Raw genomic sequence first — 16,516 nt, forward strand, 5'->3', positions numbered from 1 at the left:
ATTGGGTAATATATATCGTAGAAGAAGAGTCACAAGAGGAGATTTCGAACGTGATATAGGTTATGTTACGTTTAATCTCGATAGTGGATTGGATTGTGTTTAGATTAGTTTTGAAAATTGTTTAATTCAACTCGGTGAGCATAACTTTCTTGCAAGTCAGATATATGAAATTAAATATAAAGAATCGCATCTTCTTTCTCTTATTTTATATCAATCAACTGAAAAATATACCAGCAATTAAAATGTATTTAATAACTTTCGATGTCCGATTCTTTTGTTAACGAGTTTTCTTCTTCTTAGCAAGTATCTTTTACATACCTCGATACACAAATCTTTGCTCAACCCTCGCAAATTCTAGTTAAAAATTATCGCTCCAAAAGGGGCTTAAAACTTACCTGGATGTATTTTAAATTCAACAACCCTTTTCCAATTTCGGGTGAAAAATATCTCCGCGGTATATTTTCGTTCCCGACTAAAGGGCGAGCCCTGGGTGCCCAGTTAGTGGAATGGGCTGAGACGGAGAATGGGTTGTGTAAAAGAGCGTGGCACAAAGCCGGGATTCCCTTGAAAAGGTGTTGTTAAAGCGTTCCTTCGGCGTGTAAGACAACGTGAGCGCGGCCGCGCTCGTCTTCGCCTTTAATTAAACCCATAAATCAATGTCAATTAGTCCATTCGCCCGGCCATCCGGTAATTAATTATAATTAACAATTAATAATAGAATAATTAGCGGCAACGGCCGGGATGGAAAGTTTTCATCGGGCGATGCCTCCTCCTCCCCTCCCCTCCCCCAACGAGATCTCTCCCCTCGCCGTATACCAATAAGATTCCCTCTGTTTGCGTCGCGGTTCGAGAAACGCAATGGCGCGGCCGACTTTTAATGAATCCCGATCCTCGTGGAACGCTCTATTAAAAAACCGTGCGACCGGTTACTTTTCTCGCGGATCTCAAAAGATGGAACGATCAATGTTCCCTTGTCCTCGTCGTTCTTTCGTTAACGACGAGAGAATGTCGGTCACAACCTCTCTCCAATCTCGGATCATCTTCGATCCTTGGGATTTTTAAACTTCGCATAACGAGATCCTTTGATTCTACGCCTCTGTCACTCGATACTTGGGAGCTTCTTTTTCTTTCTTTTTTTTTTCTTTTTCTTTTTTTTTTTACGAGCCTCATCGTGTTCCTTTCAATTTGCGCGACACGACCGAGGATTTGGAGGGTTTGCTCGGTGTGTAGATCTTGGGAAAGTTGTTAGTGGATAAGATGTGGGGAATGAGACGAGTGTAAAAGCGAAATATGCGGGGAATAGTTGTAGGAGAAATTGATCAGAAATATCTTCGTGTTTTAAATTTTCTAAATTTAGAAAATTCATCTCAAGTCTTCGTTACGAGTTGTCATGGGTCCCTACGAAGTGTTTGGATTACGATCCTCGAAGGAGTCGTACATTTTTATTTACAATTATTTATATTAAAAATCGAATGATGCAAACTTTGAAGACAAAAACTACTATTTTAAATCACAATATTTCTTAAAACATAATTGTATTTTTCTTACTTCCTCCGTTTTCATAATCCATAATAGAAACTTATTTTATTAAAAATATGAAAATACCTATAATAATATATTTATTATTTGTCTTACACGCTCTTCATTCTAGTTTATTCCCCTTAAGAATAATAATCTCGGACAATCGTTTCGATTAATTAAATTTCTAAGTAAAAACAAATATAACCAATAAGGTTTAATTTAATTTAAAATTGGAACCGAAGGAATCATTTTAGATTCGTGGATGTCTCCTCGATTCTACTCTTTGTTAACAATACGTAACGGGCCAACTTTTGGCAAGTACCGATGAGATTCGAATAAATTTAATGGAAGGGCTTCGTGTCGGATTGAAGGGGGCCCTACGGGCCTCGCAGGCGAGCAGGTGGCCGTTATGGTGGGGCTGCGTGGACCAGACCGACCGGTTTACATGGCTGGTGATCCGAGAACGCCTCTCGGCTCGGTCCTGGGAGAGAAACAGGCAACGAGAGGCGCATCCACCGGCTCGATCGTATCCGTCGAGACTCCATTCGGGCCTGGAAGGGGGACGATCGTGATGAGGCACACGTGTTGGTACGTGAATGCGAAGAAGAGAGGCGAAATACGGATACATACCGATTTCTTGGGATTCGAAATTTGGTTGAGCGTCGTTTTATACTTTATTTTTGTACAATTTGTATTAATTTTATTTATTTTTTTTTTGTACTATTTATTACGTACAAAATTCCTCTTTCTTTATCTCTGTAATTGGAGTTTTTTTTATTAGATTTTTTTAACTGTCAATTATTCGATTTTTTGAAATTGATAATTGTCAAATATAATATATTAAGTTTAATTGTAAATGAATATTGGAAATATAGAAAGGAATTTGTGTGATATGGTTCAAATTTTAATTCGATGGAAATATTTTTATGTATAATAATTGTTGTTTCATATTTTTGTTAATGTGAATCTAATCTAATCTATTTATATTTCTTTGTTCGTTAATTATTAATAAAAAATACAAAAGAGGTTTAAAAGAAATGATGTTCCAAAACATAGTTTAACGATAAAGTCATAAGACTCCAAAATTTTACAAGAAAGATTCTCTAATTATAAGCTGACTATGAATTTTTAAAATTGGGAATTCTTCAACTAATATCCTAAGTTTATATCTCATTGATCCTCCTTACAATTAAAACATCATCTTCTTCTGTTACAATTTTATATTCGTAAACGATTACTTAATTTTCTTGCGATTTTTTTTTCAAAAATCGTAAAATTCTTTTCACCAAGCGAAAAGAAAGAATATTCGACGAAAATTGTTAATAATTGTCGAAAGACACTCCAATCGATCCGCAGGTGGCAAAGATAAAAAGAGTAACACGGGGAATGGAAAAATGAGCAAATGGAAGACAGAAAGAGAATAAATAGAGGCACGATGACGGGACAAGAGAAGGAAAATTCCAGGCAAGAATCTATAGAATACGTAGAGTACGTACGAATCTATAGATTTTCTATTCCCTTTTTCCCGTGTTTCTTCCCGTTTTGCATATCGCTTGGATAACGATGGCCAATAGTGGACACTGACGCCTGATACAGAGATATGACGTTGCCACTTTGCTGTTTGGCATACTTGTCGGTTTAGCAATGTTATATTTTTAACTTTGCATAACAGAAATAACACTTACAAAAATTAATTTTTCAAAATTTGGGAGAAAATTTAAAATAATCACTATTTACATTTAAATTAAATTTAAATTTTCAATTATTACAATTATAACTTTTATCAAGTTTTATACGAAAAATGTTTTGTAGTTTGATTCATATTTTTTTTCCTTCTTAACAATTTATCCAAAAAAAAAAATAACGCACTTGAAAAAAAAATAATAATCACTTATTATGAATCTATAATATAAAAAGTTTAAAGATATCCTTAAATTATTTGTTACCATTAAATGTTTGTTAATAAATGATTCACTATTTTAGTACATGCTTATCAATAAAAAAATCAATAAGAAAATTACACTTTCATTTCTAGTACATCATTAAAAATATATTGTATGAATTGTACAAATCACAATCACGCGTCCCTTAATGCACATAAGAAGTCCCCTGATTAACGTAAATCATTCACAATCAATCTATTCACTATGAAATATTTACAGTGCATGTTCCTTCATATTTACCATATATATGTATATACATATATATCCACTTCTTTACATATCTAATAACACTATTACAAGCCACTCGCGTGCTTTCTAATGCAAAATGAAATCTACCATAGAACAACGAACCTGAGAATCATGAATCGCACTTTGACGAATCAATGCTATCATTTCTAATCGATTTTCAGCATTTATTATTTTTTTTTTCAATTTTTCTTCCAACACTTATTTTTCCTTACTATACCGATAATGCTTTAAAGTTTACTTTTTTGTATTCCTGAGAAGGAAAAGGAGAAAAAGGAAAGAAAAACTGAGAGATCTAATTACGAAAGAATTCACCTCTTTTGAAAGATCCGACTGACTCCTTTACAGAACAATTGGATAGAGTGCTCGAGGCGTTCTCGAGGAAACAGCTGGACGCGATTATAATCGCGAATCGCGTATCGAATCGATCGGCGGAAGTGTTTCTTCAATTTGCAAAACGCTCCTCTCGGGACAGGCAAGGTGGAATGCCAAGCAGACAGATCATGTTAAGGAGGCTGAGTGGAATAAACAAACAAGACGTTTCGAAAGGCGGAGAGGAGAAGGTTGGCGGCGGGTGGTTGGAGGAGTGAAGTTTGTGGACAAGAGGGAAGAGAGGAGAGGAGAGGAGAGGAGAGGAGAGACGTCGATACAGAAGGACGCTCGAACAGGCGAGGATCGAGCTTAAGAATGGCAGAACGAGGCGGATAGAGGCGGGCCGTCGAGGGGCGAGATGGGTCGCAACGAAATGGACGAGTCTTGTTGGGGGTTGAAAGGGGCGAGCGAGAGGGTAAATCTTAAATAAAGTGATATGGAGTACTTTCGTATAAAAGCTCCATTTCCAGTGCTCGACTCGAGGAATACCTTGAACACGGTTCCAACGTTGGAACCTTGTAAGGTTTTTCGTTTCTTTCCTCGCATTGACCTCATAAGGTATCCCCTCGCCTTCTGAGCCGGGGCAGGGGGGAGGGGGCTAATGTTTGCCCCGCTGCCACTTAAGAAATTAAATGACCGATCGTACCGCGATGGATACGCTTCCATTAAGCTCTTTGTCGATCGAACGATTCCCGTCCCTTTTCTTTTTTTTTTTTTTCTTTCGTGTTCTTGAAGATAATTTTGATTCGAGGAGAGATTCGAGGAGAGGCTGAGAAAGTTGATTAATGGAAAATTTATCATTATGTTATTTTGAAATTTAAATATTTTTCCATCGTGTTTAAAAATTCTATTCTATTTTTCTCTCTCGTGATGATGTTGATTTGTTGATATTTAATTCTTAATGTGCAAAGTATGTAGGTTTTGTTTAAGCTAGTTCAAACAGAAAGATAATGAATATTTGTTCTCTCTTGCCTAGAAGAAGTTGATGGATAGAGATGCCTTAGAATTAATTTTGAAGACTTATTACTACATTTTCGATGAAAATGTTCACTGATGCGTTCCATAAAATTTAATTTAATTCAAAAAATAATTAGAATTTCATTATCTTAGGAAATTTATCAAAGTAAGCTATGATATCTGTAATATACGAAATATTTTGAAATTATAAAATTAGAAGAAGATTTACATTTTAAAGATTTATATTTTGAACACACGTACACATGTTAATTCTATTATCTTCTTCTTCTTGTTATCTCATATCAATCAAAAACTATTACCTGATACAGATCAAATATAATAATAACAACGCTAGTTCAATTATTAACCCCTTACGAACTAAACTATAAAATAAACGAATATATTTTTAGCTTCTACTTCAATTATCCATAATCAAAAAATATAAATTCAATAATTAATTTTAAGAATCATTACTCTAATCCCGTTTAACTCAATTTAATCATATCCAATTACAAATACAAATATAATAATTTCCATTTATTTCCACTCGATCTAAAAAAAAAAATTCGCCAACAAGTTACATCGATACAATCAGATGTCCTTGAACTCCGAAATCTCCAAGCGGAGAGCCACGCAACACCGCTACACCCCTTCGTTAAGTCCTTACAAGCATCTCTCTCTCCCTCTCTCTCTCATTATCCGACGTTTCCTTCCCTTATTCTTTTTTCCTTCCCACTCCCCACCGACTGATGATTTTCTTTCGTTTTAATCGTCCTCCTTCGCCGACTACGCCGTGTCACTTGGCCCGGTAATTGATATCGGCACGCAGTATGCGAGCTCATTGCAGCGTGGCGCGGTTTAATTGGGAGGAGCCGGTGAAACGGCGGGTAGGTTCGCCTCTTATTGGATCGCCTAGAGAGCAACTCCACGCAAGGGAAAAAGAGAGAGAGAGGATTACCGCGTTATAAATACGGAGGGCCTTGCATTATTCGGGACCCCCGCTGCTAATTGGAGTAACTTTGCTCCTCGAACGCGATTGTTTACCGTTCGCCCGCGTGCACGAAGAGGGATTGACGCGTGTCAAGCCTTTGAAACGTCCGTTCTTTGCCCCGACAAGAATAGTAATTATCGTGGAACGTAGAGGCGGGCTGGCTTGCGAGCGAAACGTCTCGACGAAGAGGACGAATACGACGCCGCCGATGGAGTCGCGTTTTTTTTCGAGGTGTCCTGGCTCGGTTTTACCATTCAACCGAGGAATCCTTTTCTGGATGAGAAGGGAAGAGGGATAAGTCTGGTGGGGGAGATTTTATGCGAGGTAGCTTTATGAATAAAACAACATCGGTGATTGTGGTAATTGGAGGGAACGGTTAATTGTTCTTTTCACCGCGGGGACCGTCCACTTTCCACGTTTGTACCGCGAAAGGTAGCGGAAGTGGACTCGATACGTGGAATACTTGACGACGATGGAGGGGGGCGAGTACGTCTGGCGATTGAAATGGCGCTTTGGAAATGGTAATTGGCTCGATTCTTTTTTTTTTTTTGTATTCCTTTTGAATTGTTTTGAATAATCGAATGTAGCATTATTTAACGAGTATTTTAGTAAATGACGAGTAACGATGAGTGAGCAAGTTGTAATCGATCGTGAATCCATTCATTCAACCCATTTCAGTATTCATTTGTACACTGTAATGTCTGTAATGGCAAGCCAGAAAATTAATTTTATCCATTTTCGCGAACGTGTGGGGAATAACAGTTGGCTGTATCACTTATTGTGCATCGCTTTAATTTTTTATTTTATTCGATGTATAATTTAACTTGTCTCCTTTTGTCAATAGAAATTTATAATGGCAGGAAATAGTAGAGTTTAGTTTCTCTTTCTTACTAGAATTTTTCTTTTTTTTTTTTGCGAATGAAATATTCAAAACAATCTCAAGAGACTGTTTACTTATCACGAAGTAAAATCATGTTCTGCTAAAAGATTTTCCTCGAGGAATACATATAATTGATCTCAATTACTCGATTAAAAGCATCGAAATTATACGTAAATTAAATAATTGAGAAATTTACTTGCTTGGAATATTTCCAAGCATCCTTTCAAGATACCTATTACAATATTTACATCGTTAGATACTGATCCCATTTATTCGTTAAATTCATCATCATCATCATCCTCGATTTGTTAGCGCATAAGAAGGGAGGCGGGGAGCACAGTAATCGGTGCAAATAACCCAAACATTCTTCGAAACCCTCTTCGTTCACGCGAGCGAGCCACTCCAATTGCGAGTACACGATATCCACCAAACAGTTTCACCCTGTGCACACTCATCGCGAGAAGAGCCCACCCCATCCCACCCCTCCACCATCAACCAGCAGCACCGGCAATTCGTAGACGAGAAGTCTGGAAGTAGGTAGCCAGAGCAGGCAGCGACACGAATCCGTGGAATCGGTTTTCGGTGCGCTCTCCGAGTTATATACACACGCACATACATACCCACATACATAGAGAGCATAGATACACATATGTACACACAGTATAAAGCGGGGCTTCGTTTTAATTAGCAGTAAACAGCTTCCATTAAGCCCGAAGCAGTAAATCACCTACACTTATACCGAAGAGAGGGAGAGAGAGAGGGAGAGAGAGAGAAAGAGAGCCTCTTTCCCTCGCTTGGAACAACGAGGCATCTTTGGCCGGCTTGCACGAGCTGGAGGGAAGAGAAAGAGGAAGAGAGGAACGAGGATTGGCCGATCGAAGGGTGAGGGGGAGGGTGGATGCTGGAGGGGTGTACATTACATTTCAATTTGGATCTGTCCGTCCTTCTTGCGGGGAGAACCACTCTCCTGGATCGTCAGCGTGCCCCGAAATGGGGAAGCTTGCGAATTTTCCTGCCTCCTCTGGAGCGGAGAGGGAGAAACAGTTCTTCCTCTATTTCTCTTTCCTCTTTGATTTTCTTGCTTTCGTGTATTTTTTCTTCTTCTTCCTTTTCTTCCCCCTCCCAGATATTTTTTCGCTTTCAAGGTCGATAAGATACATTTAGGTCGGAAGAGTTTTAGAAGCTTACGTCTTTTTTAACTTCGCTTATTATTGATTCCCGGTCGTATCGACCCGGCCGTTGCCTACCCTCCTTGTCCCTTGGCCAGCGTGGAAGAACTTCATCGTCTTCTCTTAATCTTTTCTCTTGTTTCTTGTTTCGCGGCTTCCCCAGAGGAAGCGGATCGCTCCGAGTCCCCGCGGCTTTCTCGACTTACTCGCCTTCGCTCGGTCATACTTGAGGGGGAGGGGAGTTTCGTGCTGTTCATTCCGTCGAATCTGTCTAGGTCAAAACATGGAAAGTATCCGCTTAACTGTTACGAAGTTATCTCCAACAATTGCTAGAAACTGGGACTCCAGTTTTTGACCCATTCCCCGGCTCTGGAAATCTGATCGTATTTGATACGGTTTGATTAAGTTTATAATTAACAATGATGGATTCACACTTCTATCGAGACGATGTTTGCTAACTTGCTAACTTTCGACTAAGCTTGACTTTCATTTTTAACACGTAGATTTATTTGAACATCGGTTAGAGGTATTTTGAGAAGAGAAAGAAAATTAGGCAAAGAAAAATCCTTTGCGAGTCGTGGTTTAGAGATTTAAGGACGATGGAGAGATAAATATTTGAGGGAAAGTAAGGAATCCCATGTTCGAGGATAAGTCGAAGAACGAATTCTCGAAATCGCCACAGCCATTCCGTATAAAGTGGTCCACGAGGATCGATATATACGGGGGAGGGAGGAAGGAGGGGGAGGCTTGGGGAAAAGGGGAAACAGAGGCGGGTAAAAAGGAGTTTGGGAAGGGGGGGGAGGAGAGGTGTACTGCAAGTGAACCGGCGATATACGATCCTGCAACTTCATCCCGACCTCTTCCACGGAGGCGGAGGTCGCAGGTCGAGGGCTTCGTCAAGTCAGGAACCCGTCGATCCAGTTTGTGCCTGGAATCACGGTCCCGTTTTCACCTCAAAACCCTTGAACTCGACCCGAGTGGCGCTCACGGTCGCGCGCGCACACGTCATTCCACGCACGTAAAGCGTTTGCGAGAAAAGCGGGAATCCTTGTTTACTCGAAATTTACCCGTCAATTTTATCCTTTACATCGAATTCCTTGAACAGAATTCTCGGGGAGAGATTCCTCGTATCGATCCTCCCCCTCTCGTGAGACCTTCCACGTTTATTTATTTCTTATTTTATTTCCCATTTATTCTCCGCTTTTGGAAAGGAAATGATCTCTCGCGATCTTTTGATATCCTTGCATTTTTAACAATTTCGATTTTAAAACAAACGAACGGGAGAATTGATATTGGATTTAAAAGTTTTATTTTCCATTTTGGAAAGAAGGAATGAAAATTAAATTTGTTACGTTGTATGAAAATGTATTTGTTATATGTATAATATATATAAGTTATGATAATCGAAAGTTGTAAAAATTGCGACGGTGCTCGACGAGGATTTTTTTGTTATCTCAATATTTATTTCCGTTATTATAACTCGAAATTGTTGCACGTCGTCTGATTTAAATATGTTCCAGTTCTTTTGCAAACCTGAACCGAAAAAGGCATAATATCAGATAATATTAATTCTGATCGAAAGTTAATATACAAAAATATCGATCAATCCTCACTTTAAACGAGACAAGATACAACCCTAACTTAAAACACAACATAACTTAACTTAAACATAATAAATAAGCCTTAACCGAAATCCTCGAATATCTCTCGTTCGTTTTTTCTCCTCTTCGAATTAATCCTTCGAGGATCCATTAATCCATTAATGCGCTAATACATCTGAAACACCCACATCGGGCGTGAAAGTGACCGTTATTAACGTTATCGCGCTATACGTCATTCGTCGAATGAATTAATCCATTCCTTCGTAATTACGCGCCTCTTATCCCCCCTTATACCCTCCCCCACTCCTTCGAAACGAAATTTATCCTTTTGGCTGAAATAATAAAAGTTGAGTGGCGCAAAGAGTGAAGGGCAAATCGCTCGATACAATTTCTCGCGATTTCACGGTTTCACCGCGATAACAATGTTAAGAACACAATAACTCGGCGCCTTAGCCGGGCATCAATGTAGCAAATTCTTATTACAAGAGAAGAATCTCGGCGTTCGTGGAAAAGGGAGGTGGTAGTGGGAAGAGGTCTTACAGACCTCGTTTCATGCGGCCGCATGGCTGCAATGGAACCCTTTGTGAGACCTGGGGGCCCAACAAACGGGCCTTTGTCCTCCTCCCCTTAAAAAAGAAGGAGGAGAGGGAAGGGAAGGAGGAAGGGGGAGGGGAGGCTGGAACGTAGAATAGAAAACGTTCCCTCGAACAAATCGAATCTATCGTTCGCGTTGTTTAGTTTTGCGATCTGAAAGGTGGCCCTGTTCTCCCTTTCCGCAGATTTTGTTCGCTCAATTGTTCGATTTTCGAACTCTGATTCCAACTCTTGTTCGCCCTTGTTTCGTTCGTAGATTTAATTCTGAATTTAAGAGGGGAGCAGGGTTGGATAAATTGTGTATGATAGTAAACTGGCTTTATGGACAGGTTTGTGAGCATTTGAACAACTATATAAGTTTCGAACCAGGCATATATCATTGATCTTTTGATTTTACGTGATATAAATAGCGATAAATTATTTTTGTTGATATTACGAACGTATTACTATATTGTGAACGTATTATACGTTGTGAAAAGTGAAGATTTTATTCGTACAATATACGAATGATATAAATTACTGTGTTTCAGATGACTATTGTTTGATTATTTTCAAATTTCGTTCTCTATGTTTTTTACTCGTTAAGATAATGAAATATCCGTGTGAAAAGCACGTATTATAAAACTTCAGAAGTTAGTACGAAAGTTTATTTATTATTACAATATTATTCCTTCTAATTGTTTTTTCTCTCTTTCTGCAAAATATATTGATATAGATGAAAGAATAATTTTAATTTAACTTTACTCTCCGGTTTCTCATTATGAAAGCTAATATTTTAGAATTGTTCATTAGCCAATTCTTTTAGAATTTATAATCGGACACATTCATGTTGAATATCTAGTTTAACGAGACTCTTTTTTTAAGACTTTTGAAACGTTATTATTAGAAGAATTCTTTTTTGGGACGAAAGGATGGAAAAATATATCATTATGATTGACTTTTCATTCAGGATATTTAAGTTCTACTTTCACAAATTCTTCTCAATTTTCAAACACGATTGTATCTTTCTCCATTTTATTTATACTTGTTTTTCTCGTAAATTTAATTAACGAGAATGGTTATAAATTTAAAAAAGTAAATTGGATAAATTGTATCACTTAAAATATTTTAAAAGTTCTACTTCCTGTTTGGATATAAATTATTCATGAGCCGAGTTTCAGGATCCGATTTTCAAATCCGATCGTATCTCTGATATTTATGCTTTTTTTGCATAAATTTAATTGGCAAGGATCGTTATGAATTTAATTAAAAAAATTATATCACTTAAGATATTTTAGATTCCATTCTTGTTTAGCGTTAAATTATTCACGAGCTGATCTGATTTTCAAACAGGATTGCATCTTGTCGTTGTATTTATGTTTGTTCGGCGTAGATTTAATTGGCGAAAAGCGAATTAGATCGTTCCACTTAAGATATTTTAGATTCTACTTCCTGTTTGGCATTAAATTGTTCATTGTTAACGAGTTAAAATTAGAAATTGTAACTTGATTTTGATTCAATTCTTTTTAACGGATGATGAATTAAATGTAATATATAGATTCAGGATATTTATAATATTTATTAAAAATTTAAATATACAACGATATAAGAAACATACGTGAAAAAAAAAAGATAAAATATCTAAAATAAAATATACATTATTTAAAATTCTATATTTAGCCACTTTTATAAAAATTTATAATCCAATAATATCTAATTTCTAATTTTACATCGATGAATGTAAACCGAAGAAATAAAAAATTGTACGATCATTCTTTAATGATAAAAACTTATTTTTAATTCAATTCGCAAGAAGCAATCTCTTTAAAATTAATCATTGAAGTTTCAATTTCTCGCTTTTTGCTTGAACTAATATTTTTAAATATATTCTTTTCATATGTATTAAAATGAATATCTATAATACAAATTTTTAATCTATTCCAAATCTAATTGAAATTTTTGTATCCAAATTTATGAACATCGTCGCAAAAAAAAAAAAAAAAATATTAAATGAAAGTAATAATTGTCAAGTAAATTTATTCAAAAGAAATTTGTTTCGCATTTGTCAAACATTTCTATAAGGGGCGACAAGTTTTGTTATCACTACTATCGAATAGCAAAAAAGGAATTTCCATCCCTAAATTTTATTCCACCCCAGTGAATATCCATCGAATATTCATACACGCGTATTGTTACCACCAATATTCGATCCTGTGGCAATATTCTTGTCAATAGTAAAGGGACAAATTTGTATTGGCAAATCTTGCGGAAATTCCGTGTCGTTCGACATCGATTGGACGTATCGGGTGAAATCAGATTTCGATTAACGTCCCACGGCATCCCTTTTGCTCTCGAAAGTTTAAACACACTTCCGGATTTCGATGATCCCTCCAAACGGGATCCAGCTTTTGAATCTATCCGAAACGTTTGTTGCTAAAACGAAATATATCTATATATATAAGTGACGGAGAGATAGACATAGAGGACATTCGTGATGTTTAAAATGGCCTCGTTATCGAATAATTGGTCGAGCTCGCTCTGAGGAAAGGACATTGTTGATTATGAAAAAAAAAAAAAGAAAAAGAGAGAAAGGAAAGGAAGGGAAGGTAAGACGGAATGATCGTCGTTCCCTTAATTCATTCCGCGTTTTATTAAACGGTGAAAACACGGGCCGCTTTGTGCCCAGTAATAATTCACATGGGTTCATTGTTCCCGCTCGTTAAGATTTTCCTTTGAGACGACCGAATCTTTTCCATCGGCTCGTCTTTCCCTCTTAATGGCGTCTTCGTTAAAATTACCGCGGACGTTGAGAAACAAAATTATCGAATCTTGTCTTCGAGATCTCTCCTGAAAGAAAAGAATTCATAAACTTTTATCTACCTCGCATTGTTTCCCTCTATGAAACTTTCCTTATTTTCAATCTCTAAATTAATCACTTGTTGGAATTAGATTTTTAAATCCTAAAATCCCTTATGCGTGTATTTAATACAGTTCAATCAAATCCCGAAAATTTTAAAATAACAAAATAATTTAAACAGACTTAAAATTTTCAATTTCACTTCTTGTACCTCATTTACACTTAAATAGAAATTAAGAATTAATCGTTTTATATTTATTCTTTACTTTACACCTTCTTATTACGCATCATGCTCATTTATATCAAAATTTACAGCGTTAAACGCAACGTCGAAATATATACATAGATATATATACAGCCAATTAGCTCCAAACAAAAAATGAATAAAAATCGAGACGAGTTCGAGTTTCCAGCTCGTCGAGCCCTCCTCCCAATTCCCTTTGGCCGAGCGTCGCGACGTGACAGCACGCCGTGAGCCAACAATCCAAGAAGGAGCCGGGGAGTGGTACATAGAGGGGGTTGGTTGTCCTTTACCCGGGAGACCGCAAAATCCACGGCTCGCAAAATACAGGCCACTCGAGCATCCCGCTCGTGGAAGCGTATCGTCGACAAAGAGACAGAGAACAAGCAGAGAGAAAGAGAGAGCAATCGAGATGTATATATATATGTACATAGAGATTGAAAGAGAAAGTGAGAGAAAGAGAGTCCTGGCCGAGAATCGTAAGCAGAGCGTCGTCTCGTAGCAAGTGCACGTGCGCTGCCGCCGCCTGCAAAGAGCAAGTTTCTTTCGTTAAAGGGGCGCCGTTGGAGGAAGAAAGAGAGAGAGCGTAGGAGGGAGAGGATGGTGTATCCACGGCCGATAATCCCTCCGGTGTTTTTCTTTTCCGTTCCCCGACCACGACCCACTTATCCCGGCATCGTAGAAGACCTCCAACCCTCTCTACGGCCCGTTTTATCGGGTGTCGCCGCGGGTTATCGTCGTGGTTGCTGCCACGGAGGGTGAAAAAGGGGTTGAGCTGAAGCAGCGGGAGCCGGTAGTGTGAGGTTGCTACCACCTGTTGGCAGGACAACGTCTTAGCCCCCTACCCCTTACCGACCCTTCTCTTCCTTCTTCTTCTTCTTCTTCTTCTTCGCGTTTCTCATCCTACTTCCCAGACGCTCTCTCGTTTCCTTCTTCTTCTTTTTTCCTTCTTCTCCTTTTTTTTTAAGCTTCTTTCGTTCTTTTTTGCCTTTTTTCTCTTTTTCCTCTACGTCATCCTCTCCTTCCCCTTCACTTCGTTTCTAAGGCGATACCCTACGCCGGCGCCAATCACGACGACTCGTGGATGTTAACCTCCGTGTTTTCGCGGAACGAGAATTAATAGCGGGTTGGGGGAAATACTTCTTTGCCGGAAGTGTTCGACGATTGCGATAGGTTGGCTGGTCTCTTGAAGGGAGGGTTTGGTTTGGTGAGAAGATATAAGTTGTTGTGTACATTTATTATTCATTAATAATAAATAATTGGTGTCTTTCAATCGAATTGATTGATTTTTTTAAAAAGAAAAATATAATTTTGAAGAAAAGAATAATTGATAATTGAAATGAAATAATTAATTAATTATGACAAGACATGCCCTCACGAAAGATTATGTTATTCTCTTTAGGTCCTGACTCTACCTTTCTTATCCCCTATATGCAAGTACGAACGAATTTTTCGACTGCTGCATGTGACTTAGATGGCTGGGATCTAGGAATTCGTCTGTACTGAGTCGACTGGTCTCGAGGGTAAGTTTATCCATGTTTTAAAACAAGAACAATGATATTATAGTATATACTAAACTCTACTAAAACTTTCAACCGATTTTTTAAAACTAACAATTTCGTAAAACTAACAATTTTATGTATAGTAATATTTCAAATCCTCATCGTATTTATCTTTGTTAAGTTTATTAGAGAGTAGTTTCGTTGCTTTTAATTAGGAAAACAAGAAAAGACGATATTATGTATCAGAAGAATAACTAAGAATAACTTTTTTAAAACAAAAAAGCCATCAAGTTATAAAGTAAAAAATCATATCTTGATGACCAAACATAGCCAACGATTATCTTCTAAACACAAGAAAATCAATTCAACTCACATTTCTAAAACTAATCCAAACGATCCAAAGAATTGTTAAACGCATTATGATCGAAGCATCGCATACATCTCTTCTCCTAAAATCTCCTAAGAAAAAAGAAAATCGTGGAAAGAAGGAACAACCCTATCCCATCGTCATCGAGCATGCAACACCTCGGCGTTCATTATTCAAACCATACGCTGTGCAGCATTTATTTCCACCATAATTGAATTACACGTCGCGCGTCTAATTGCGACGCCCGGTATTTAGCATAGAGGCCGTGGACGAGGGACTTGATGCTCCATCAAGATCTATCAACCTGTTTGTGTACGCAACGGTGTTGTTCCGTGTTCCGCAACGGAGAAATACGGCCACGAGAAGGGGGGGAGGGGAGGGGTGGGTAGTGGAGATGCGATGGCCCGCCGCTATGAGGTCCGGTAATGACACCACTCGCTTCTCCGCCGTTAGTATTTGACATCGCGACACGGTAATGCTCCTGTGCATCCCTGTGCCCGCAAATGGATCTTGACGAGGCCAGAACGAGCGTGTCACCTGATAAATGTTAGATATGACTATTTACGCCTGGCTTTCCCGCCCGTGAAAAAAGCATAGGAATCCGCGGTTAAATGAAAGCAAACGATCCCTCGACGTTGGATTCCACTGATTCTGTCTCCCCTTTTTCTTTCTTCCTTTTTGCAAAAATGAGCTGTGTTTCCGGCTTTCGTTTTTTTTTCTTTTTCGCTCTTCTTGTCGGAAACTGTGTTGAAATACTACGGGGGTAGTAACAGTGTGTACAGTCTCTGTCTCCGGTGGTAATGGATATAGAAATTTATTTAGCAGTGCCATCCACGTTCGGTGTATTAGGATGAATGTAGAATTCTTTTTTTAATTTTTGTATAGTTTAGCATTATATGCTCGAGTTATTTAATTTTTAATTTATGAAAAATCTATATTTCTTTCTCCAATATCAAATACATTCGAAGGATCAGGCTCTTAATTTTTTTTTGGCCATGGATTCTCAAAATTTGTCTGCTTATATACGTTTAAAGCGGTTGCTTATCAACAAATTTGAAGAAGATTTACCATAAATATAGATTGTTTATTATTTCTATTACGAAAAGAAATTGTATTCCAAAAAGAACTTAACAAGCACCTGTTCAAAACCTAAAGAAACCAATCGATTTTAGGCCGAAGAAAGAAAAGATCCAAACTCATTGAACAATATCACAATCTTTCGTCCTTAACTGATCGCAGTCCACCATAAGTGGACACCAAGATCTGTTGTTCCCCGTGATCGTCGTGCTCCGTGTC

At 37.9% G+C, this 16,516-nt stretch overlaps 1 protein-coding gene across 6 annotated transcripts in view; it reads left to right on the forward strand.

Moving 5' to 3' along the window:
* Window positions 1–16,516, forward strand: part of LOC107995538 (LIM/homeobox protein Lhx9) — a 601,193-nt gene that overhangs the window by 437,855 nt on the left and 146,822 nt on the right. For 5 of the 6 annotated variants that reach the window (XM_028665570.2, XM_062083417.1, XM_017053117.3 and 2 more), the window contains one exon: window positions 14,754–14,874. The exons of the other annotated variant lie outside the window; for it this stretch is intronic. The gene's annotated coding sequence lies outside the window, so the exon portion shown is untranslated. The remainder of the gene's footprint in view (window positions 1–14,753; window positions 14,875–16,516) is intronic. 6 annotated transcript variants of the gene reach the window in all.

Source organism: Apis cerana, linkage group LG12 (assembly GCF_029169275.1).
Source record: "Apis cerana isolate GH-2021 linkage group LG12, AcerK_1.0, whole genome shotgun sequence".
Taxonomy (NCBI): Eukaryota; Metazoa; Arthropoda; class Insecta; order Hymenoptera; family Apidae; genus Apis; species Apis cerana.